General features: G+C 36.9%; 1 protein-coding gene across 1 annotated transcript in view; it reads left to right on the plus strand.

Moving 5' to 3' along the window:
• Positions 1–2,212: 2,212 nt before the first annotated feature.
• tsl (membrane-attack complex domain containing protein torso-like) overlaps positions 2,213–21,667 on the plus strand; it is a 108,869-nt gene continuing 89,414 nt past the window's right edge. Inside the window, exon 1 of the mRNA XM_076205567.1 lies at positions 2,213–2,405. The gene's annotated coding sequence lies outside the window, so the exon portion shown is untranslated. The remainder of the gene's footprint in view (positions 2,406–21,667) is intronic.

Genomic DNA, 21,667 nt, shown 5'->3' on the forward strand with positions numbered 1-21,667 from the left:
CCAAGGACACCTACCCTTACCCTAGGTCACTAACTGAGTAAGGGTTGGCGTCCTTTAGTCCTTCCCCAGCACCTAGTTTTATAAGAGAGTGCTATATAAGTATAGTACGCTCTTCTTTTTCTGTACTACTTAAGAGGACTGTAACTTACAGTCGAAATATATAGATTCGCCCTTTCCAGGTGTTTTCTCCTCTCCAACTGTGGTTTTAATTTTGATGTACTGTGTCCTGTTGCACTGCGTTTGTCCCAGAGCTGAGATGGAAGGAAAGAAATGGGTGGGAATAAGTACGTTCATCTAACTTAGTTACATCCCTTATTAGGGAAAAAAGCTCTTGTTGCGTGTGTGTGTTATACACACACACACACACACACACACACACACAGATATATATATATATATTATATATATGTATATATACATAACCATATACATTTTTAATATACAGTGGTCTTTGTGTGGGTCTCTTGCCGATTGCTCTGGCGACCCCATATATATGGTGATGCGCCAAGTGAATATATATATATATATATATATATATATATATATATATATATATATATATATATATATGTGTGTGTGTGTGTGTGTGTGTGTGTGTGTGTGTGTGTACACAGTTATACATATGACGTGTTCGGTATGTTTTTTTTTTCAATTTCCCGTTGGTTTCTGCAAAAATAGTTCACCATGTGTGTTTTGTGATTTCTTTGCATACTACGTGTACATACAAATACTAAGTATTTGATCTTGGCGTTGGTTTGGAGAGACTGTATATTCGCGGAGGCATGACAAGAAAAAGTTTGGGTTGTGATCTTGCTGAGACAGAAATCACCTTAATCCCTTTCACTGCACAGAGGGCTTTCCTTCAACTGAATGAAATCGTCTAGCGACAACCATATATACGGTGAACAACAAAGAAACTATCACACTCAGGTATATGTGTGTAGGGGGGTAGGGTAATAATACCGCATACTTAAATGAGAATGTGGGACTCCAAAATCCAGGCACAATATATCAAATAACGACTGTATGCCTCCTGAGCATAAAGTATATAATAGTCTAAAGGTACGTTTTGCTCGGTGCGATTAATTAATTATTAGCCTACCATGGCCAAAGGCATCCTAGCCTACCTGGCATCACATTTGGATAAACGCATTGGTAGGTTTGATTAAAATGAATATCTACCTCGTGCTTTGCAGCTCGAAGCAAAACAGCCCTATTGAAAAAAAAAAAAAAAAAAAAAAAAAAAAAAAATCGTTTGACGATGACCATTGAGCAACGAACGATCATCGTTGAACGATAATCGCACCGATCAAAACGTACAGCATTTTCGTTTATTTATCTTCTTGCAATGTCTGGAGGTTATTCCAAAAGGTCCACTCACTTTTCGAGTGGCCCTTCCCCGAATCTCCATATCTACTCTCAGCTCTGCGCAACCATGGACACAAGCCTCGCGCTGAACATGGGCAGATTGAGCTGCAAATGGGACGACTAGACACTAAAATACAGACACACTACGATCTAAAACGCTGAGCAGTCTGGATTCTACGACAGGGACAAAATAAAATAAAATTGAGAAAAGAGAGAGAGAGAGAGAGAGAGAGAGAGAGAGAGAGAGAGAGAGAGAGAGAGAGAGAGAGAGAGAGAGAGAGAGAGAGACTGACTCAACTACAAATGGGTAGATTGAACACTAGAATATGTTCAAACTGGACTCTAAAATTGGCATGAGCAGACAGAGTTCTCGAACACTGAAACTCGAAGCCTCACGTCATGCGGCAATGGTTATGGGGCTCTCCGCGAAGAAGCCGAGTGAATTCTGTGTTGTGCGAATATCGAAATATTTCTATTTCCCGAGTTTGTAGGACGAGGAGACCAGTTGCCGGTTGTCAGCCCCCCTGTGTAAAAAATGGTGGGGAATTTTGTCAAAGCTGACTCGGATATATTGGATTCGGTCCGAAGAGCGAGTGCCAGACCCTCGGGACCGCGTTTCCGGGCGACATTAAGGGTCTAGATACCCTGGAGACGGGTAGCGGGGGGAGACTATCCTCTCCGCCGTATCGCATCGTAAGACTTCAAATCACCCCTTGTCGAAAAAAAAAATCAAAGAACAAAAACAAATACCACTGTACTTGGACCGGGCCAACAACCCTGCATCTTATCTCCCTTATCTTGTCCACGGATTGTTTGTCAGTGAGCAGGGGCTTTCTTGGCGCTATCTAGATGGTGTCAGATGCCAGCACACGTAGTCGACTCTACGTAGAGCAACCTGTGCCCTCGTTCCCAGTCGGTGTTCTTACAGTCTATGTTACAATACGGTGTTGTGTTCCTACTGCGCATTTGCTTTCAACAGAGACAACTCGAGTGTTAATTAGTAAAATCTTGGAGTGATCGACTTGACCGAAATCAAGGTAAGTTCCTCCATCAAGGATCTGGAAATGCAACTTATATAAATAATAAAATATATTGTGAACTGAACATCCATGCAAATATATATATTTTGTTTAACTATTATGACCATACTTTGGGCAATCTACTGAGTGCATATCATAAAATGAATAAATAAATAAATAAGTGAATAAATAAATATATAAATAAAGTTGAAAATATATACACTATTTTCTCTCAGCTATGGTTGGCTGACCTCAAAAGGAAAATCTTGCAGGATCTCAAGACTTGCAACAAAACTGGGTCAAAGCAAACTGTATATAACATTTTCATACAAAAGTAGTCTCTAAATGTGTTTTAGGATCATAAATTACCAAAATGGTACATGGGCTTAGAAATTTACCGTATGGAAATAGGTTTAGGCACCTTAACTTACACTCTCTAGAAAGATGTAGAGTGTAGGGCTGATCTAATGGAGGTATTCATATGGGTCAAGGGCTTTAACAAGGGTGATGCAGACAAGGTCATCATATTATGAGAACAGCGCAGGATTCATAGTAATGGGTTTAAATTGGTAAAACTTGTATTTAAGAAGGAAATAAACAAGAACTGGTTTACCAAAACAGTGGTTAACAAATGGAATAGAATTAGTAACCATGTAGTGAGCACTGAAATTGTTTTTTTAAGAGGTTAAACTTTATATATGGGGATGATAGGTGGTAATGGACATGGAACTGCCTAGTGTAGGCCTTATGGTCTCTTGAAGTCTCCTCCTGACAAATTGACTAAAATGGTCCAGCAACGACAAAGTCCAATTGATTGATAAAATGTTACACCAAAATAGATCAAAGTATTCTAACAACAGAGGACATCCATACTTGAATCAAATCATCTGCCGATGCCTAGATTGGCACTTAACCACTTCACTACAATGATACACTTTCCAGATCTTGTTCTGGCTAATATCATATGATTTTGTAAATTTGTAGGGTGAAGCCTCTCTCAAATAACCTCTTTGCTACAATGATGCAATTGTCAGATTTTGTTCTGGCCAATGCCTGATGATTTTATTCAGCTAAGAAAGAACCTTATACTGAAGGGGTAACCCAGGGTGGATAAGCCATTGTGGTGTGCTTCATTTCATTCCTTGCCTTGCATTACGTGTATCTAAGTTCAAATGCAACAGCAAAGCAGCTAGGGCAAGTAAGGGTAGTCATCAGTCAACCTTATCCCATACGACCAATGAAAAATAGATGTTATTCATTAAATAATCACTGTTTTAATTTGATTAAAAATATATATTTTATCAGATTACCACCCTGACCCGAGAAACAACACAAACACACACATGTATTTTTGTATGTACACACACACACACACACACACACACACACACACACAGAGCGATAAATACATGGAACAAATTAGACAACAAAACAGTATGTGCTAACACTATACAAGATTTTAAGATAAAACTTGATGCGGAGAGATACAAAGACGGGTCACCACGAGCATAGCTCCCCTCCCGTATATTACAACTAGGTAAATACAACTAGGTAAATATATACATATATATATATATACATATATATATATACATATATATATACACACATATATATATACATATATATATATACACACATATATATATACATAAAAGCCAGTACATGGATACTAGTGAAACTGTTCCTCTACTGCGCCAAACACCTGATAAAAATGTGGACGAACACAGATGTGAATACATTAATGTTGAAATATATTTATGATTAATCATGCATGAGTGAACATGGAGTACTGTAAATATTTGCTCTTATTACCCTAAAACTTTTTCAAAGTTTTCACGGTAATTTTGATTATCAATTACATTTCACTCAATATTTCATTAGTATACTACAGGAAACATTTAGTGAAGATGCACACTCCATAAAAAAATATATATACTTGAATGGCCCAATAAATATTAATAAATTTTTTGTGTACAAAACAAAATGAAGATACATACGCATTCCAAATATACAGTCTATTATCTATACTTTACCAGAGCACTTTCCAAGCTAATGTACAAAGACATCATAACATTTAGTTCTCCATCTAAACACAACAATGAAAATACACAATTAAAACAATAAATAAAATAAAATAAATAAATAAACTAATCAAAAATAAACATCAAACACAGATAAACAAAATATGAATCTAGTACTTGCAAGTTTAGCTTGAAGAGCTTGATGAGGCAAAGTGCAGACATAGATATGTCACTCTTTAATTTTAATCCCATTTAAGCTTTCATGTCACTACTGACAGTTCTGTACTATCTTGATAACCTATTCATTACACCAAGTTGATTTACAAATTTTGTTTTGGCTAACACCAGATCATTTTCTTTGCTACATCAGAAGAGTAACATGAATATGGATCAGAATCAGGGCAAATGTTTTAATTAACCATTTCATTATGTTGATGCCTTTCATATATATATATATATATATATATATATATATATATATATATATATATATATATATATATATATATATATATATATTGTATATGGATTTTTTTTGGGGGGAGGCAAGCTCAGGACAAAACAGTGACTCAACTGATCAAGAATTCATTTTATTCCAAGTCTGCCCCCGTACCTGAACTAAACTGTCCGTCATTAGATAGAATCGAATCTGAAAATGGTATCACAGTTCTCTGGGGTGAAACCTTTCATAGAGACAGACTTTAAAGATTTCATTCCAATTAACACAATAATACAGATGATGATGATAAAAATAATGATAATAATATCAATAAAAATAATGAATTAGTAATTGTAACAATAATAATAATAAAAATCAATTGTTGCATTGAGTTCTGACTGGAAACCTAAAGTCCCACAACAGTTGGCAATGATCCCTGGGCCCTCGCTCTCTCCTAAGAAACACTGGATTGCTGTCTGTGTTGTATCAGAAAGAGATAGTCTCCATGTCAATACCTTATAATAGCAGACGGGGAGCAGTAACTGGTTACCAGCTCTCCTTACATGAAAAGGTAGAGGAAATACAAATAACATTAATATAGAGACCCCAGCCCTGGTCCCGAGAAAAAGTGTCAACCCCTTGGGGTTGCACCTCCAGATGACGGTGATGATATTGATGTATTCTTTAGATTGATTTATGGAATTTTTGGCTCGAAGGCCAAGCGCCGGAGCCGGTAGGCCATTCAGCGCTGTATTCTTTAGATGGATGAGACAATCTCTGATACCCATCCAGGAGGACCCCAAGCGGGGAACTGTCACTGGTCGCTGCTAATATGATATAATCTACATGCTGTTGGGCAAATCCAGATAGAGGTTGAATCTCTAATATGAAATAATCCCTTCAACATGCTATACTTCAAACATTTGTTATGGTCAATAATGGGGTTAACCATTTCAAGCTGATAAATCCTTCACAGTTTGTTTTCAATAATGTCAGATTACATTGAAGTAGTTAATTATGAGAAAATAAGGTAAGAACATTATGAGACTGAATATTATGATAGTAATGATTATATATAGTAGGTATGTGCCTTTGATTTGGCTACTTTCCTTATAAGGGGGAGAAAGCTCTGGTATAATTATAAATAATAACAATAATAATAATAATAATAATGATAATAATAATAACAATAATAATAACAATTATAATAACAACAACAATAATGACAATAACAATTGTTGCCTCAAGTTTCACTGACTGGAAACCAACAGCTCCTTACAGCTGGTAACAGTCCCCAGGCCCTCCTGAGAGATGGGACTAGTACCAGTGTTGTATTAGCATGACGAGAGACAAAGTTACCAGTTGTCAGCTCTTTTTTTATGAAAAGGTGGAGAAAATACAATTGAAGGTGAGAAGAACAGATTTTGGGGCTGTTAAAGAACTGAGTATCCTCCAAATGGAGGATACAGTGTTTACGAGTAATAAAGATTGACAGGAGATGATTCTTTCAAATATCCAGCTTGTAGGTCCACCACTTACAGGTGTTTATCATTGCCTTCCATCCCCCCCCCAAAATAAATAAAAAATAAAAAATAAATAAAATAAATAAATAAAATAAATAATAATTATAAATAAAATGAAAATAAATAAATACATAAAATAACAAATCAATAAATAAATTAATAATAACAATAGAAATAAAAATCAACAGCAATACTACAAAATCATTTGCATCTACCCATACTTTTTAAACATAATACAGTACATACCAAAATATATTTTAAATGCGCAAACAAAAATGAATGGAAATCAAAATTACATCTTTTCAGACTCTAGAACCATCATGATTTTTATTTCCATTTATATTTCTAGCAAAGCTACCTGGTAGGCATGTCCCTAACCCAATACCACAAAAACGACGGGCACAAAGTTCTGCGCAAAAGCTCTCAATCTATCCCATCCCTCCCACCACATAATGCAAGCACAAACAACATCAGCAGTATATCACTCAAACACTTACAACAGTCTACCACCTGTACCTCACAATGCTTTTACAAAAGCCCATACAAACTAAGATAAAAAAAAAAAAAAATCTAAGACTGATACCCAAACTCCACTCTCCTCTATTCCTTAAGACATCAGCTCAGCTTAGAAACTTCTCCCATAACAAGCAAGAGCCACACAGGTATGAATGCATGCAGGTCACCATCCAGCAATGAAAGTTCCAACTCAGTATAGGAGTAACCACAGAATCAAGTTGCCATATATGCAATAACCTCATAGAAGACACAGAACATCCCATCCTACACTGCTCTACTCTTACCATATCCAAGCAATAGAAAAAAATTCCTTAAGTGACTTATAGGCTAGTCCAGAGACTGTAAGCTTTGGGTATTGTAAAAAAGATCTTCTATGTGGTGATTAAACCTGAGACAGTTTGAGTACATATTGGTGCTGTTTCATTGCTGGATGATGACCTGAACATAAAAATGCCACTGTGGTCCTTGTTTGTCTTGGGAGGGTTTTCCCTGTTGGGCTGAAGTCTGAGGGTTTGTTATCAGGAAGAGTATGGAATGTGAGGGGGGTCTTTCTTGTAGTGTGTACATGTTTTTGTATATGTTATGAGGTACAGTTGGTGGGTTGTAGATATTTGAGTAGTATGATGCTGAAGTTGTTTATTAGTTGTGTTCAGTTGGTTGTACCTGTGTAATACAATGGAAAGGATGGATGAGTTTGAGTTTTCTTGCACATAAATATGTCTATTCTCTTCATATGTTGTTATATGAGGATGAATTTGGTTTCTGAAAGTAGACATTCTTGGGGGAAATTTTTAGTGCATTTGCTTTTTGTTCTTAATGCTTGTTTTGTTTGTAGGATGTCTTTGTTTTCTTGATTGTTGGGAACCATGCAGTGGAGGTATATAGTAAAGTGCAATTCTCAGGAGTGGTTTGTATACTGCAAAAGTCCTGGAGTAATGGATTGATTGATTTTGTATATCTTGATTTAGTGTTTCTTTTTGCTGGCCAAGATAAGTGCTGGCTACTGATCTTAGTATGTTTAGGTTCTTGTGTATTTTCATTGCCAGCTCCTTGTTGGGTGTTTCAATGATTCAATGGAAAGCAAGAATTTCTAACAAATATATTTGTGATAAATGATGTAAAGAAACTAAATGTTAGGGAATCTGCTGAAGTGAGTGAAAAAATGGCAACACAATTCAAAATAAAGGATCAACAACAACATGTACTTTCAAGATCAATATTAAAGAAAATAAATTTAATGCTGGTCTTCAAAACCCATCAACACCCTCACCTCCATCTGAAGGTCTGACAATCGGTTTCTGGATCAATGTCACAATCTCCTTCCAACAACTCTTAACTGCTGAACCCGAGCACCCCTACCATGGGGTTGCGGGTTTCCAATTGATGAAATTTGAAGCAATGGTTATCACTTGAGAAGCAGACAAAAAGTAGAAATGAACCACAAAAATAGAAAGTTCAAGATAGCTTATAAATCAGGTGAAATAATTATAAAAGTATTCAACTAACATGGATCGGGTGAAAGGGGCTTTGAGCAGGAGGGGAATATCTGTTGAGCAGGAAAGAGAGAAGGCAGGGGATACATACAAGTGGTGAATGGTTGGGTAAGGATAACATTTTTAAGAAGCCTGAAGGGAATTCTCCCCATTATCTTTATTTTCTGCATTAGAAGATGACAAGGAATAGTTGCCATGTAGATGAACTGGCTCTGCTGTAGATGTATTGTGTCTTGTTGCATCCTACTATCATTTTCAACTAGACACTAATACGACACAGTTGACATTACAAATATTCTTCCTAAAGAGGAAAGGTCAATGGACCACTGTGAACCACTGTGGGGTTCCGGGTTTGCAATAAGTGAAACTCAAAGCAGGAATTATCATTACTATTTCAAAATATTCTTTTTCATAGAGATCCTTTGTCATTTTTTGCAATCTTTTTTATAAAAGGCACCTTTCATGTAACATAAAAATTTCTAGATCAAGAAATCATGTACACAGGGATTCTCCTATGTACAAAACTCTAATACCGTATACATAGATTCAAAGGTAACAAAAGGAAAAAATATATATGGACCATTTTCACTATACAAAAGGCATATGCTTCAGTGGTACAAAAAGAAGTTTGGACAAATTATGAAAATACTATGCAGGACCAAATGTGTCACACGAGTGACCACAGTGCTATTCTCGCTACAATATATGAAAATGTTTAAAGGTACATATCCTTTTTATATACAAGGGATTTCCTGTACAGCATCAAATATTTTAATGAGATAATTAATGGACTTATTCAACTTAAAGATCAGTAGGGAAACTTCCCATCAAATAAGTATGTTACATTGAATAATTATCAATATTTCTTAATATATTTCTATTACAATTATATTGTTTGTCATAGTCCTATTCAAATTCTACACTTGATGTTCATGTGCCGAATTAGTCATAAAGCAGGCATTTGACAAAAAATAATATTGGAATTATTTCAATAACAAGATCTTATATCAAATCTAAACTAATCCTGAAGCATATTAATAAAGACACCATTTCATTACTCTTGACTACTCAAAATTAGATTCAAGTGCAACTTACCAAAATTTTTAAATAACGAGTATACTAACAAATACTATATTTGCTGAACTATATCGGAATTAGATATTTTGTTTTCTTTCCCAAGGAGTGGTATTGTAAATTTAAAATGATAAATCTGAAGCTGTCAAACCATTTAGGCCTCGACTATTTGTTATCTTTCTTTATTCTGATAATAACCGCAGTATCGACTCACTCAAAACAAATTGCACCATAAAAGCCTTTGTTAAAAAATGCTGCACTACTCGAATGCTCATATAGAATCACATTCAAATAAGTAATATTTATTTAAATATCCAATCTTGCCTTAGGCTCTGTTCCTGGAACCTTTGACACGGTCATTTCTTCCGCCTTGTTAATAAATATCTTAATTTCATATAACCTTTAGAAATTTGTACGGGAACTAATTATTACCTGCTACGGTGAATCCCTCGTTATGAACGCTTGATCCACTCATCTTCATTATTTTTTAAGCAATTTTAATCACACAACACGATCACAAGCTAGAAAACAGCGGCCATGTTTGACCTTTGTGCAAAATTTGTAAACAAGGAACAAATGAAGGACCGGTTGCGAAGTTCCCGTTTTCTATGGTTGAATCTTTTATCGTTCGATATCTAAACATCCAACGGAGCAATTACGGTCTTCACCCAAAATTATTACTACTCTATCACGATCACTTTTATATACTGTAAATAGAAAAACTTAAGCATATGAAAATTCATAGAAATTTGTCCCGATTCACAATAATATGTATTCATATTACAGTAACATAAGTATACATGAAATAAATTGTAATTTCTAAGGAAATCTAAAGACAGACGACAAAAGTAGATGTTTTACCAAATAGAAGTCTAGGACACATATTGTATAGAAGTAGGCCTTTGTATTTTGTTCATTATAAAAAAAATAGATGATGTGGCGTATCTTGAGTTAACAAAAAATGCATTTGCCCCTTAATTCTTGTGCTAGGGAATGAAAATTCATTTATACCACACATAACATCATCGTCCCAATATGAACAACAGGTGTATAACGAACGTTTTTGCATCAAAGAAAATGTACTACAATTGACTTTAAAGAAAATGTAAAAGTTAATGGGTAACTATATCACCTATCCTACCTTCAAACAACATTACTTATTTATTTATTGAAACGCATCTGATGCAAAAGAGATAATGAAATAAAATCGAATAGTCACATTTTAGTATATATAAATGTATATAAACTGAATTAACACTTGCACGGTTATAGAAATGCATAATGCATTTCATACAAATTCTTCTATCATTTTGTGATTTTCAAACTCTTATTATATTTTACGTTTTTAGTAACACCAGGTGACATGATACATTATGCATCTTGATAGTTAACTATACTTCTTAAAATAATAATAAATACATTAGCATTGTTCTCAAGAATGACACATGGAATGTAACATCTAATATTTCTAGGCCATTAACTATACACCACTGTCCGAGACTTTCCTTCTTTGGTTGACATACTTGTAACTCATTCACGACACATTCATTTACCTATTGGTTTATGCATTTATCTATCCATGTATTAATTTATCTACTTTTTATTTATAAATTATTTACCTATTATCTATAATGATCGAATAACTAGTTTAGTTATCTATTTATAAATTCATGCACAACTCTCATGGCATGGAAGAATTATATGTATGTGTATATATATATATATATATATATATATATATATATATATATATATATATATATATATATATATATTGTTGAGACATTCTGACAGGTTGATGTAAGCGGAATAGGAAACACAGGAGTCTTAGTCTTGAGTTTATTCCTGACTAGTTTCGCAGGAATAAACTCAAGACTAAGACTCCTGTGTTTCCTATTCCGCGTATATATATATATATAGATATATATATATCTATATATATATATATATATATATATACATTCATGCATGCATGTATGAATGCATATATACATATTAATTAATCATGCAAAATATCCCCCATGTAAATGCGCACGCCCTTCGCTCACCTCTGCGTGAGTGGTTGCAATTTGTGCAATGGCTACTCGGGCCTTGCGGCTGTGTACGTACACGCTGGATACTGAATATGTATGAAGTCAGTGACACTCACTCTAACTTCGGTAAACATATTCATTAGTACTCTTTTGCGTCTTTAAATTTCATATGATATCGTGTACTTGTAAGTTATCAAGGGTTCTGTGTTAGGCGATATAAACCACGATCTCGATATTTCCTACCAAATCACACTATCCATGCAAATGGCTGCAGTCACACTTTCAACGTATATATCTTGTAACCGATCACGATTGGTCAAGGAAGAAAACGGGGCGTGGTTTCTGCCTGAAACGGCTCCGGTGGCCATACAAAAGATAATAATAATAGATGAAATAAAAATAAATAAAATAAAATTATTATAAGAAAAAGGTAAAATAAAATAGAAATAATGAGAATGAAATAGAGTAAAATATGAAGTTATAAAAACATAGAATAAGATACAAGTAGTCAAGTAAAATGAAACAAAACCGACAAGTCGCCAAAGATTCACCCATTTACCGTAATGACTTGCAGTACCTTTTGTGGTTACCGCCAAGCGAATGTATTCATCTTAATGAACTTCGTGTTCTGCCTCTGAAGGAGAAACGGGCTCTTCTTTCGGGCCACCTTATCACATCATTGGAGATATCACCCCCGTTATCTTATCGCATAAGACGTGGGGCCAACGGGGTCTGTGCGCAGAACCTAAATAGACTGCGGCGTTGCCTCATTCGTTTATAATTTGTAAACAAAATTATCTCTTCCGATTACATTTCGGAATGTTTATCTATTTTAAAAAATGTGTACAGGATGGGATGGCTGGGAGCGGGAGAAACATGAAAAGAATGAGAGGAAAAATTAGCAAAAAGAATACTGACAGCAGAGGTGGATGGAGTGAACTTGAGGGGACGACCAAAAAAGAGGCGGATGGATGGTGTGAAAGGGGTTTTGAGCAAGAGGGGAATGTCTGTTGAATAGAGAAGGAAGAGGCAGGGGATAGGTGCGAGTAGAGAATGGTTGTGTATGGCTAATAATTTGACACAGCTCGAAGGGATTTCTCCCCGTCTTCTCTATTTTTTCACGTGAGGGAACGAGGAGGGAGGGTGGCCTGCATGTACTGTGTCGTGCTGCATTGCTTCTGACCCGGGAAGTGGACAGGAGACAGGGATGACAATTCACCCATGAGGAGCTATGATGAGAGGGAAACAAGGGGCGGTGGATCGGAGTGGGTGCGTCCCTTCGTATACAGATAGATAGGCAGACAGATAATTGAAATCCATGTGTGCCTGAGATGGGTTCGAGCTGACCTAAATAGAATCCTCTGGCGCTCGCTAAAACAGAATACCCTAAAAGTAGTATTTTAACATGTTCCCCATTTTAGTTTAATTAATACATCTTTGCATAGTTCTTTCCTGGAATATAGTGATCGCCTACCTAATTATATTGATCTAATTATAATATGAAGGATGGAGCCGGCGTGGAGCCTCTTCAAAAGCGGGAAGTCCGGGTTCGATCCCCGGGGAGAGAGAGGCAATTTTTCAGGTCACACTTTCTTGACTTCCCAACCCCTTTCTGCAACAGCGGGCATCAGAGGTGTCATGTACCAACGTCTCGGCTCCGTGCTGGCGCGTAATCAATATGGTCGAGTCGATGACGTTGGTTACAAAGGATTGCAAAGAAGGAGCACACAGACGGGAGACCTTTTGGTCCATAACTTGGTCGAATGCGAAAAATTATGATAATGATTAATAGACAAATAAATAGATAAATATATAAATAATAATAAATAAAATAAATAGGCAAAGGTAAGTGATAAACAAACAGCTAAATAATAATAAATGGACAGATAAATAGTAATAAATCAAATATATTATAATAAACAGACAAGTAATAACAAACAAATAAATGATACATGCATTACAGCATTTTGCTTAGGTGTTTATCTAAACGAATCTTAAAACTTCGAACTGAACTACATTAAATTGCCTCTCCATTCATTAACTTCACGGTTGGCGGAGTTGTCTCTACCCACTTACAAATTAAATCTATTTCCTGACAGTTTGAGAACATCATTTCTTGGATTCTCATTCAGTGTAAAAAAAAATTCAATTCCCTTTAGTACCTTAAAGACCTATATCAAGTCACCTCTGAGTCTACGTTTTTTATGGAAAATAGATTCATGTTTTAGTCGATTTTTGTATGATTTTTTCTATTTTTATATTTGGAATAAATTTTGTGGCTTGCCGTTGCACTTCTTCCAATCTGTCAATATCTTTAATGAGATTCGGTGACCATACGGAAACAGCATATTCCAAATGTGGACGAAGTAATGATTGGTTTTAGACATCATTCACAATCACAAACCACTCCAGTGCCCCACATGCACTCCACATAAACTCCACATCCACGCACATGTGGTGAGGTACAAAAGGTGTGTTGTCCCCCAGGGGCATACCAGTGGTCCTCCAGTGGACAAATGAGTCTGGTTACTTTCAATATAAATGATAAGAGTCATGTTCATGGAGAACTGTCTGTGTGTCTTCATTGGTCAAATTTGGCCCCAGACTTGTTCAAGTTGTCACACTGGAATATTTTTTCTATGATATTATATAAAATAATACATTGTTTATGAAAAATGCATTTTCGTAATATTTCCAGAGATACTTGTCTTTGTTCAAGTTGTCCGTTTTTTTTATCCCAACATCAACAAGTCTTCTTTGTGAATTTCAGTTCACTTATTGTTTTACTGACACACAACGCATATATTTAAAACTAAGTACGATTATAAGAGGATAAGGAGATCTAAGGTTGAACTTTGTGTCCCGGTAAGAGTATGAGACAGGGTTCCCTCAACCGCACCAGCGTTGTTCCTTTCTTGTATACATACAAACACACACACACACACACACACACACACACACACACACACACATACACACAGTGTGGCGCAGTGGTAGAGTTCCTGACTGCCATTATGACGGTCCGGGTTCGAATCCCGCACAAGGCTAAAATAATTTCAGTATCGCTGCACTGCGAGTCGTTACTCCAACTCTCATGGGCGGGGAATTGGGTTTGTGCGTGCGTGTAAGGTCACAGCATTACCCATAGATTGGGTATATATGAGCTCTGAACTCTCGTCCGGGAGGGAAATAGCTGTCGATCACGAGTCCAACGTGTGATCCAAGACCATGGTGAACCATGGTGAATCACACACACACACACACACACACACACACACACACACACACACACACACACACACACACACACACACACACACACACACACACACACACACACACACACACACACACACACACTTTGAGGCTGCTTAATATTAGCGTCCTTGACTCTTTAGTGAGCCCTTAATCAAATCTCTTTCGGTCCCGACCCAAAGCGCTTATTTACTTGTCAGTAACATTCAATCATAAGTACAAGATTAATAGTTTTACCAAAATTTCCTCGTACATTCCGCACCATAAATTAGCTTTCTATTAACTATCGTGACCTTGCTTAGAGGGGACAGTTTAGTGAATTGGAAGCTTACTGCATTCTTCAAACTTTTATGACATCATCATCATAAATATTTTCTATATCATACATCAGACATGCAGACAAGCACACACACGAACGTACACACAGGCAAGCATGTGCACATACACATATTAACGAAATTATACACACATACAAACGCGCACACGTATTCATGATGTGCACGTACAAACACACACACGTACTGGGTGGATGGGTGTGCATGTGTACAAGGTCACAGTAACACCCATAGATTAGGCCATATATGAGTCCTGCGCTTTCATCCGAGAGGGTAATACATGTCCATCACGAGGCCAACAGTGACCCAAGATTGTGGTGAATCACACGCACGCACACACACACACACACACACACACAAACACGTACACCTACACACACATACACATGTACACCTAAACACACGCATTCACAGACATTAGGAAGAATTTATACATAGCATAAATATGTTTTCATGTTAAGTACTTACACCACGGTCTCCTCGTCTCTTTCCTTCCACTCACCCTAGACCCAATCTACTTCAGGAAAGCATCAAAATGCTTTCCTTCTTCCGAGCCTTTTTTTTTCTTACATGGTCTCCGCAATATGTGAATCATTATGAAGATGGTGGTGGCAATGATAATAATGATAATGACTATCATTGCTATTATTGTTATCATTATCACTATTATGATTATTATTATTACTATTATTGTCATTGTTATAATCATTATTATTATCAATGATAATGATAATCATGATAGTAATAATACTAATACTACTACTAATAATAATATTAATGATAATAATAATAATAATGATAATAATAATAATGATAATAATAATGATAATAATAATGATAATAATAACAAAACAACAGAAACAATAACAATAATAATAATGATAATAATAATGATAATAATAATGATAACAATAATGATAACAATAATAATAACAATGATAGTTATCATTGTTTTTATGATAATGATTATAATCATTATCATAACAAAAGAAAGGCGCATCCCATGGCCGAGCGTCTCTCCTCACCTGCCAGCGCGGCAGAATCCTAATAAGCCGCTCCCTCAACCTGACTTTGACAAAATCCCTCCACCTTGACCCTGAAGTCTAACCTTAACCTTTAACCTGGCCGCGAGCGCGCCAGTAGTTGAATAAAGTCGCCTGGCAACAAGTAGTTAATCTAGTAATGTGATACTGTTAGGTAATGTATCATAGTTGCCAGTTGTAAACATCCTCATTCTCCTGTCCTCTTTCGCCCATAATAAGAATAACACATTTTATATCTCTTATCGTTTATTCCTTATGGGACTGCGCACTGGGGTGGCAGTGCACAGTCCCAGAAGAAAGAGGAGTGGAAGAAGGAACAGCTGTAGCAGGAGTAAATATTCTGCAAGAAGGAAGAGATTGATAGCACGTCGGGGAAGAGAGTAACTCAAGAAATTTGAGGGAGGCAAAAAGAAACCTTAATTACACACACAATTTCAATGTCGTCTCGTTTAGTTCGGCGGGTCTCCTCCTCAAGCACGAGTCGAAGAAGAATCTAGGATTTTTGGGCCCCGAACGTTTGGGCCATGGACGTTTGGGACATAGGGAGTAGGACATCTTGGCTACAAGACAAAATATGAAAATATCAAGCTTTTTTATACAATGTACCTAACCTAACTAAACCTAACATGATATATATATATATATATATATATATATATATATATATATATGTATATATATATATACTGACTGCACATGTACAAAAGGCTTTTTCTCTGTACATACATACATACATACATATACCAAGGCTTTTTCCCCCTTTCAAGGGAGGTACCCAAAAAGGGAAAGGCATAAAAACCTCTGTACAAGGAAACAAACAAAGGCATCAAATCCACTCCCACCCATTTCATCCCCACATGCTCCATTCCCATTCAACTCCTCCTTATCTCATATCTTGCCTCCTCCTGGATGACGGGTCATCCCTTTATCTCATCCACTGCCCTAGGTCAGAAGCAGTGTCGTAAGACACAGCACATCCACAGAAAGGCAATTTTATTTAATCGGCGACCCCCACCCACCTCCATCCCCTCATGCAGAAAAGAAGAAGACGGGGAGAAATCCCTTCGGGCTGCGTCAATTTATTTTTCACACATACTCCCTCACCCCTCCCCCATCACCCACCCATTCAATACTCAACCTTCTCCATTCACCCCAATCTTCTGTCTTCTCCCGTCCTTCTTCAACAGACATTCCCCTCTTTCCCAATAGCCATTTTACCCTATTTATCCATCTCATCATTGATCGTCCCCTCATGTTCACTCCTTCCACACCTCTCTTACCAATATTTCCTCACTCATTCTTTCCATGTGTCCAAACCATCCTAATACTCTTTCATCAACCCTATCGCCCAAATCCCTTACCACCACCGTTCTCCTCTTCACCTTGCTTCTCACTCTATTCAGCCTAGTAACCCCTATCCTACTTCTCAGCCACCTCATCTCAAACACATTCAAACTCCTTGTTTCTTATGTTTAATGCTTCTTCCCCATACAGTGCTGTCGGTACAATCACTCCTTCATACAATCTCCTCTTAGCATCCATTCCCAAATGCCTATTTCTCATTACACTTATATAAGATAATACAAATATACTATATTTTATTCCGGGGCCAAAACGTCCGGGTACTGTCGAGGAAGGGTCTCCAGAGACCACGTGCTGCCCATCTCCATCTTCCACTTCCTCCAAGAGAACCTTGTGCTTCCATACAAGTTCCTCCGATCCCTTCTTCCCCAATCCATTGTCTACTTTATCAAGGTTATAAAGACCCCAAGACTGGATCTTAGATGCCAAATCGGTTGACCAGTGAGGTAGAAAAAGATCTAGACTCTTCAGACTTGGGGTTCCTAGGTAACAGCGGTGATCTTTCTTGTGTCAACTTCCTTGTCCATAGTCGTGGTGAAGGAACTGGTTGCTATTGTTCCCGATGGGCACGGGCACTGACATACACACACGCAAACACACACACACACGGATCTAGCATATTTCTCCTCCATTATGTATTGTCACGGACATATTTCCTTCATCATGGGGACATTCCTCCTCCATCGTGGGGACATTTCTCCGCCATTAAAATTTCATATCGGAAGTATGTTATAGTAAATTAAAGACAAGTAGATTTTGATTTTGGTGGGTTATAGTATAGCAACACACACACACACACACACACACACACACACACACACACACACACACGGTTTGCCAACGGCTAGCATATTGTCTCCCCAAGCAAGAGGTTCGAGAATGAAACCCGTTCATGAATTCAATTAACATTGTAGATCTTTATTGGACTTCCTTTGAGCAAAAGGATGGGGAGTATGCGCACGTAATAAGTGTGAGCTCTAAGCTCGTACTCACACACACACACGCACACACATACACACACACACACACACAAACACACACACACACACACACACAGAAAAATATATATATATATATATATATATATATATATATATATATATTAGATAGAGAGAGAGAGAGAGAGAGAGAGAGAGAGAGAGAGAGAGAGAGAGAGAGAGAGAGAGAGAGCGCACAACCAATATTACCATGTGCGTCCAATCACATTGTCTCTTCTGGTTAAGACCAGTGTGACACTAGACATGAGAAAGCACCGTTCAATAAAATGCAAGTCTTGAACATTATAGAAACTATATAAGACGAAGCCAGACACTCCTGACATGAGAACACTTTCTAAAGACTACAAACTGGGTAGCATCAGCTGGGGTATCGTGGAATTGAGTGAAGTTCGAAGGAATGAATGAAAGAACAAGATATATTGTACTTACAGGCCAACCACCACGTATTATAATATAGAGATAAAGACAAGGAAAAAGTTGGGAAAGCGGGATTGTTGATTAATTGAGAGATTGCTGATAACAAAGTGACGTTCAGTAGTGTATCAGATAAAGTAGCATGAAGTATGACAAGGTTATGTCAAAGTTATATTCTAAAAGCCAATTAGGTTTTATGCATGAACTTCACATAGTCCATACGATGAAATTGTGTTATTCTGTTATTATGCAAGTTAAAATATTGACCAAGGAATATATATATATATTTATACATATATATATATATATATACATATATATATATGTATGTATATATATATATATATGTATATATATATATATATGTATATATATGTATATATATATGTATATATATGTGTATATATATATATATGTATATATATATATATATATATATATATATATTGGTACTCGGTGTCCCCAATATTAAAGAGGGGGAGACTATGCCAGGTGAATCGTGCGTTGGGAAAATCGGTGTCGATGAGAGAAATGAGAGGCAAGGTGATAGTTAATTTTACATGAAATCGCATGCGAACGATGAGTGCCCCTTTCGCTATATAGGACGTACCTGGAACAACAAAGAACGAAATAGATTTGATACTAGGAGGAAATAACCAAATTAGTATCACTGGTATTACTATAGGAAGTGACAATAGAATGGTAAGTTGCACAGAAAAATTCAGTTTCAAAGCCAGTTTTAGTAGTCTTCAAAAAGAAAGCAAGCCTTGCGAAAGTAAAGGATAACAAAAATAATTTCATACAAATGAAAATATATTCGAGGTCCAGGAAATAAGGATAACATCGAATTTCGGAATCTTAGTTTATTGAATATCACTGGAATCAGTGAAAGAATTATGGAATAAACATACAAAAATGGAGAAAGCAAGGTAACCCAACATAAAAATGCAAATAAAACGAGGAACAACGAAAAAGAAAGATGAACTTAAATGCCAAAGTTCAGTCAGCAAATTCGTCTGTAGACAGCAGTAGTGTACCACAAGTTACAAACTAAGGAGTAACATTAGTTCTAAAAACTATAAGACAATAAAAAAAAACATACTGGGAAGATGACGAATCGAAAGATCTTCTGAAAGATGCAGGAAAGAACTTGAAGTGTATACGAGTACATCATGAAAACGTCCCTCAGTTATGAACCTAGGTTATAGTGATTTTACTTCTCAAGACGTGAATGATACTAATAATTACAGAGAGTTGCGGGAAGTTTGAAATTTTTGTATACCATCTTATTTGATAAATCACTTTGCGACTGTGAGTCACAAGATATTTGGTCACAAAATAGCAGATGCAACATTTGGTCACGGCGTGAAATGTTCATATTTATAATAAAATAAATTCAGATTTATGTATGGTACCTAGCCATTGCTGCAACCTCAAGAAAACCAATGAGAGTATTATATTGTTATTACATGGTGTATAGATATAATGCGGATGGACAAAGTTAATTTCATGAGAATAACTGCTTTCCTTTGATCTTCATTGTGAAGTGATACAGTAGTGTAGAGGAATAAAGTTCGGTCACTGGTATTTTTTTTTTTTTAACTATGAAGAATTAACACTGACCAAAGATCACATCTGATATTTTGTGGCCAAATATCTTGTCATAGGATTTTCGGCCACACATTTCGATGGTAAAAGGCTATGAAAAACAGTGAGATTTGGCAACATTCCTATGTTTATAATTTTCATTCTTTTTGGTATCATATATATGTGCATACATACATATACCAAAGGTTTTTCCCCCTACACGGGGGGTATCCAAAAAGAAAAGGCATAGAAACCACTCCCACCCATTCCATTTCCTATATATTCCACTCCTCTCCACCTTCCTCCCTCCCTCTTATCTTGGCACCTCATGGATGACGGGTCATCCCTGCATCCTGCCCACTGCCCTGGGTCAGAAGCAGTGTCGCAAGACACAGCACATCCACAGCAAGGCCGCTTCATAAATTCGGCGACCCCCCCTCTCCGTCCCCCCATGCAGAAATGGAGAAGACGGGGAGAAATCCCTTCGGGCTGCGTCAACTTATTTGTTTCTCATACATACTTCCTCACCCCCCATCCCCCACCCACTCCCCGTCATGCATCACAGCATCATCTATACACAACCCCTCTCCATTCACTCCTATCTTCTGTCCTCTCTTGTCCTTCCTCCACAGATATTCCTCTCTTTTGTAATGCCCCTTTTACCCCATCCATCCATCTCATCCTAGGACGCCCCCTCATATTCACTCCTTCCACCTCTGCCTTCCACACTTCTTTTACTAATCTTTCTTCACTCATTCTTTCCATGTGTCCAAACCATCCTAATACTCTTTCATCAACCCTATCTCCCAGTTCCCTTTCCATCCCTGTTCTCCTCCTCACCTCCTCATTTCTCACTCTATCCAGCCTAGTAACTCCTACCATACTTCTCAGACATTTCATCTCAAACACATTCAAACTCCTTCTCTTCCTCTCTCATGTTCCATGTTTCTGCCCCGTACAATGCTGTTGGCACAATCACTCCTTCATATAACCTCCTCTTAGCATCCATTCCCAGATGTCTATTTCTCATTACACTTTTCAATCCACCAAGGCATTTACTCGCTTCTCTCAATCTACATTCTACCTCCACCCTCACTCCTCCCTTTCCTGCCACATTCGCACCCAAGTATCTAAAACTATCCACTTCCTCCAGTCTTTCACCCTTAATGCTCACTGCCAGCCTG

This window comes from Oratosquilla oratoria, chromosome 22, assembly GCF_046742065.1.
Source record: "Oratosquilla oratoria isolate Oo_2021 chromosome 22, ASM4674206v1, whole genome shotgun sequence".
NCBI lineage: Eukaryota > Metazoa > Arthropoda > Malacostraca > Stomatopoda > Squillidae > Oratosquilla > Oratosquilla oratoria.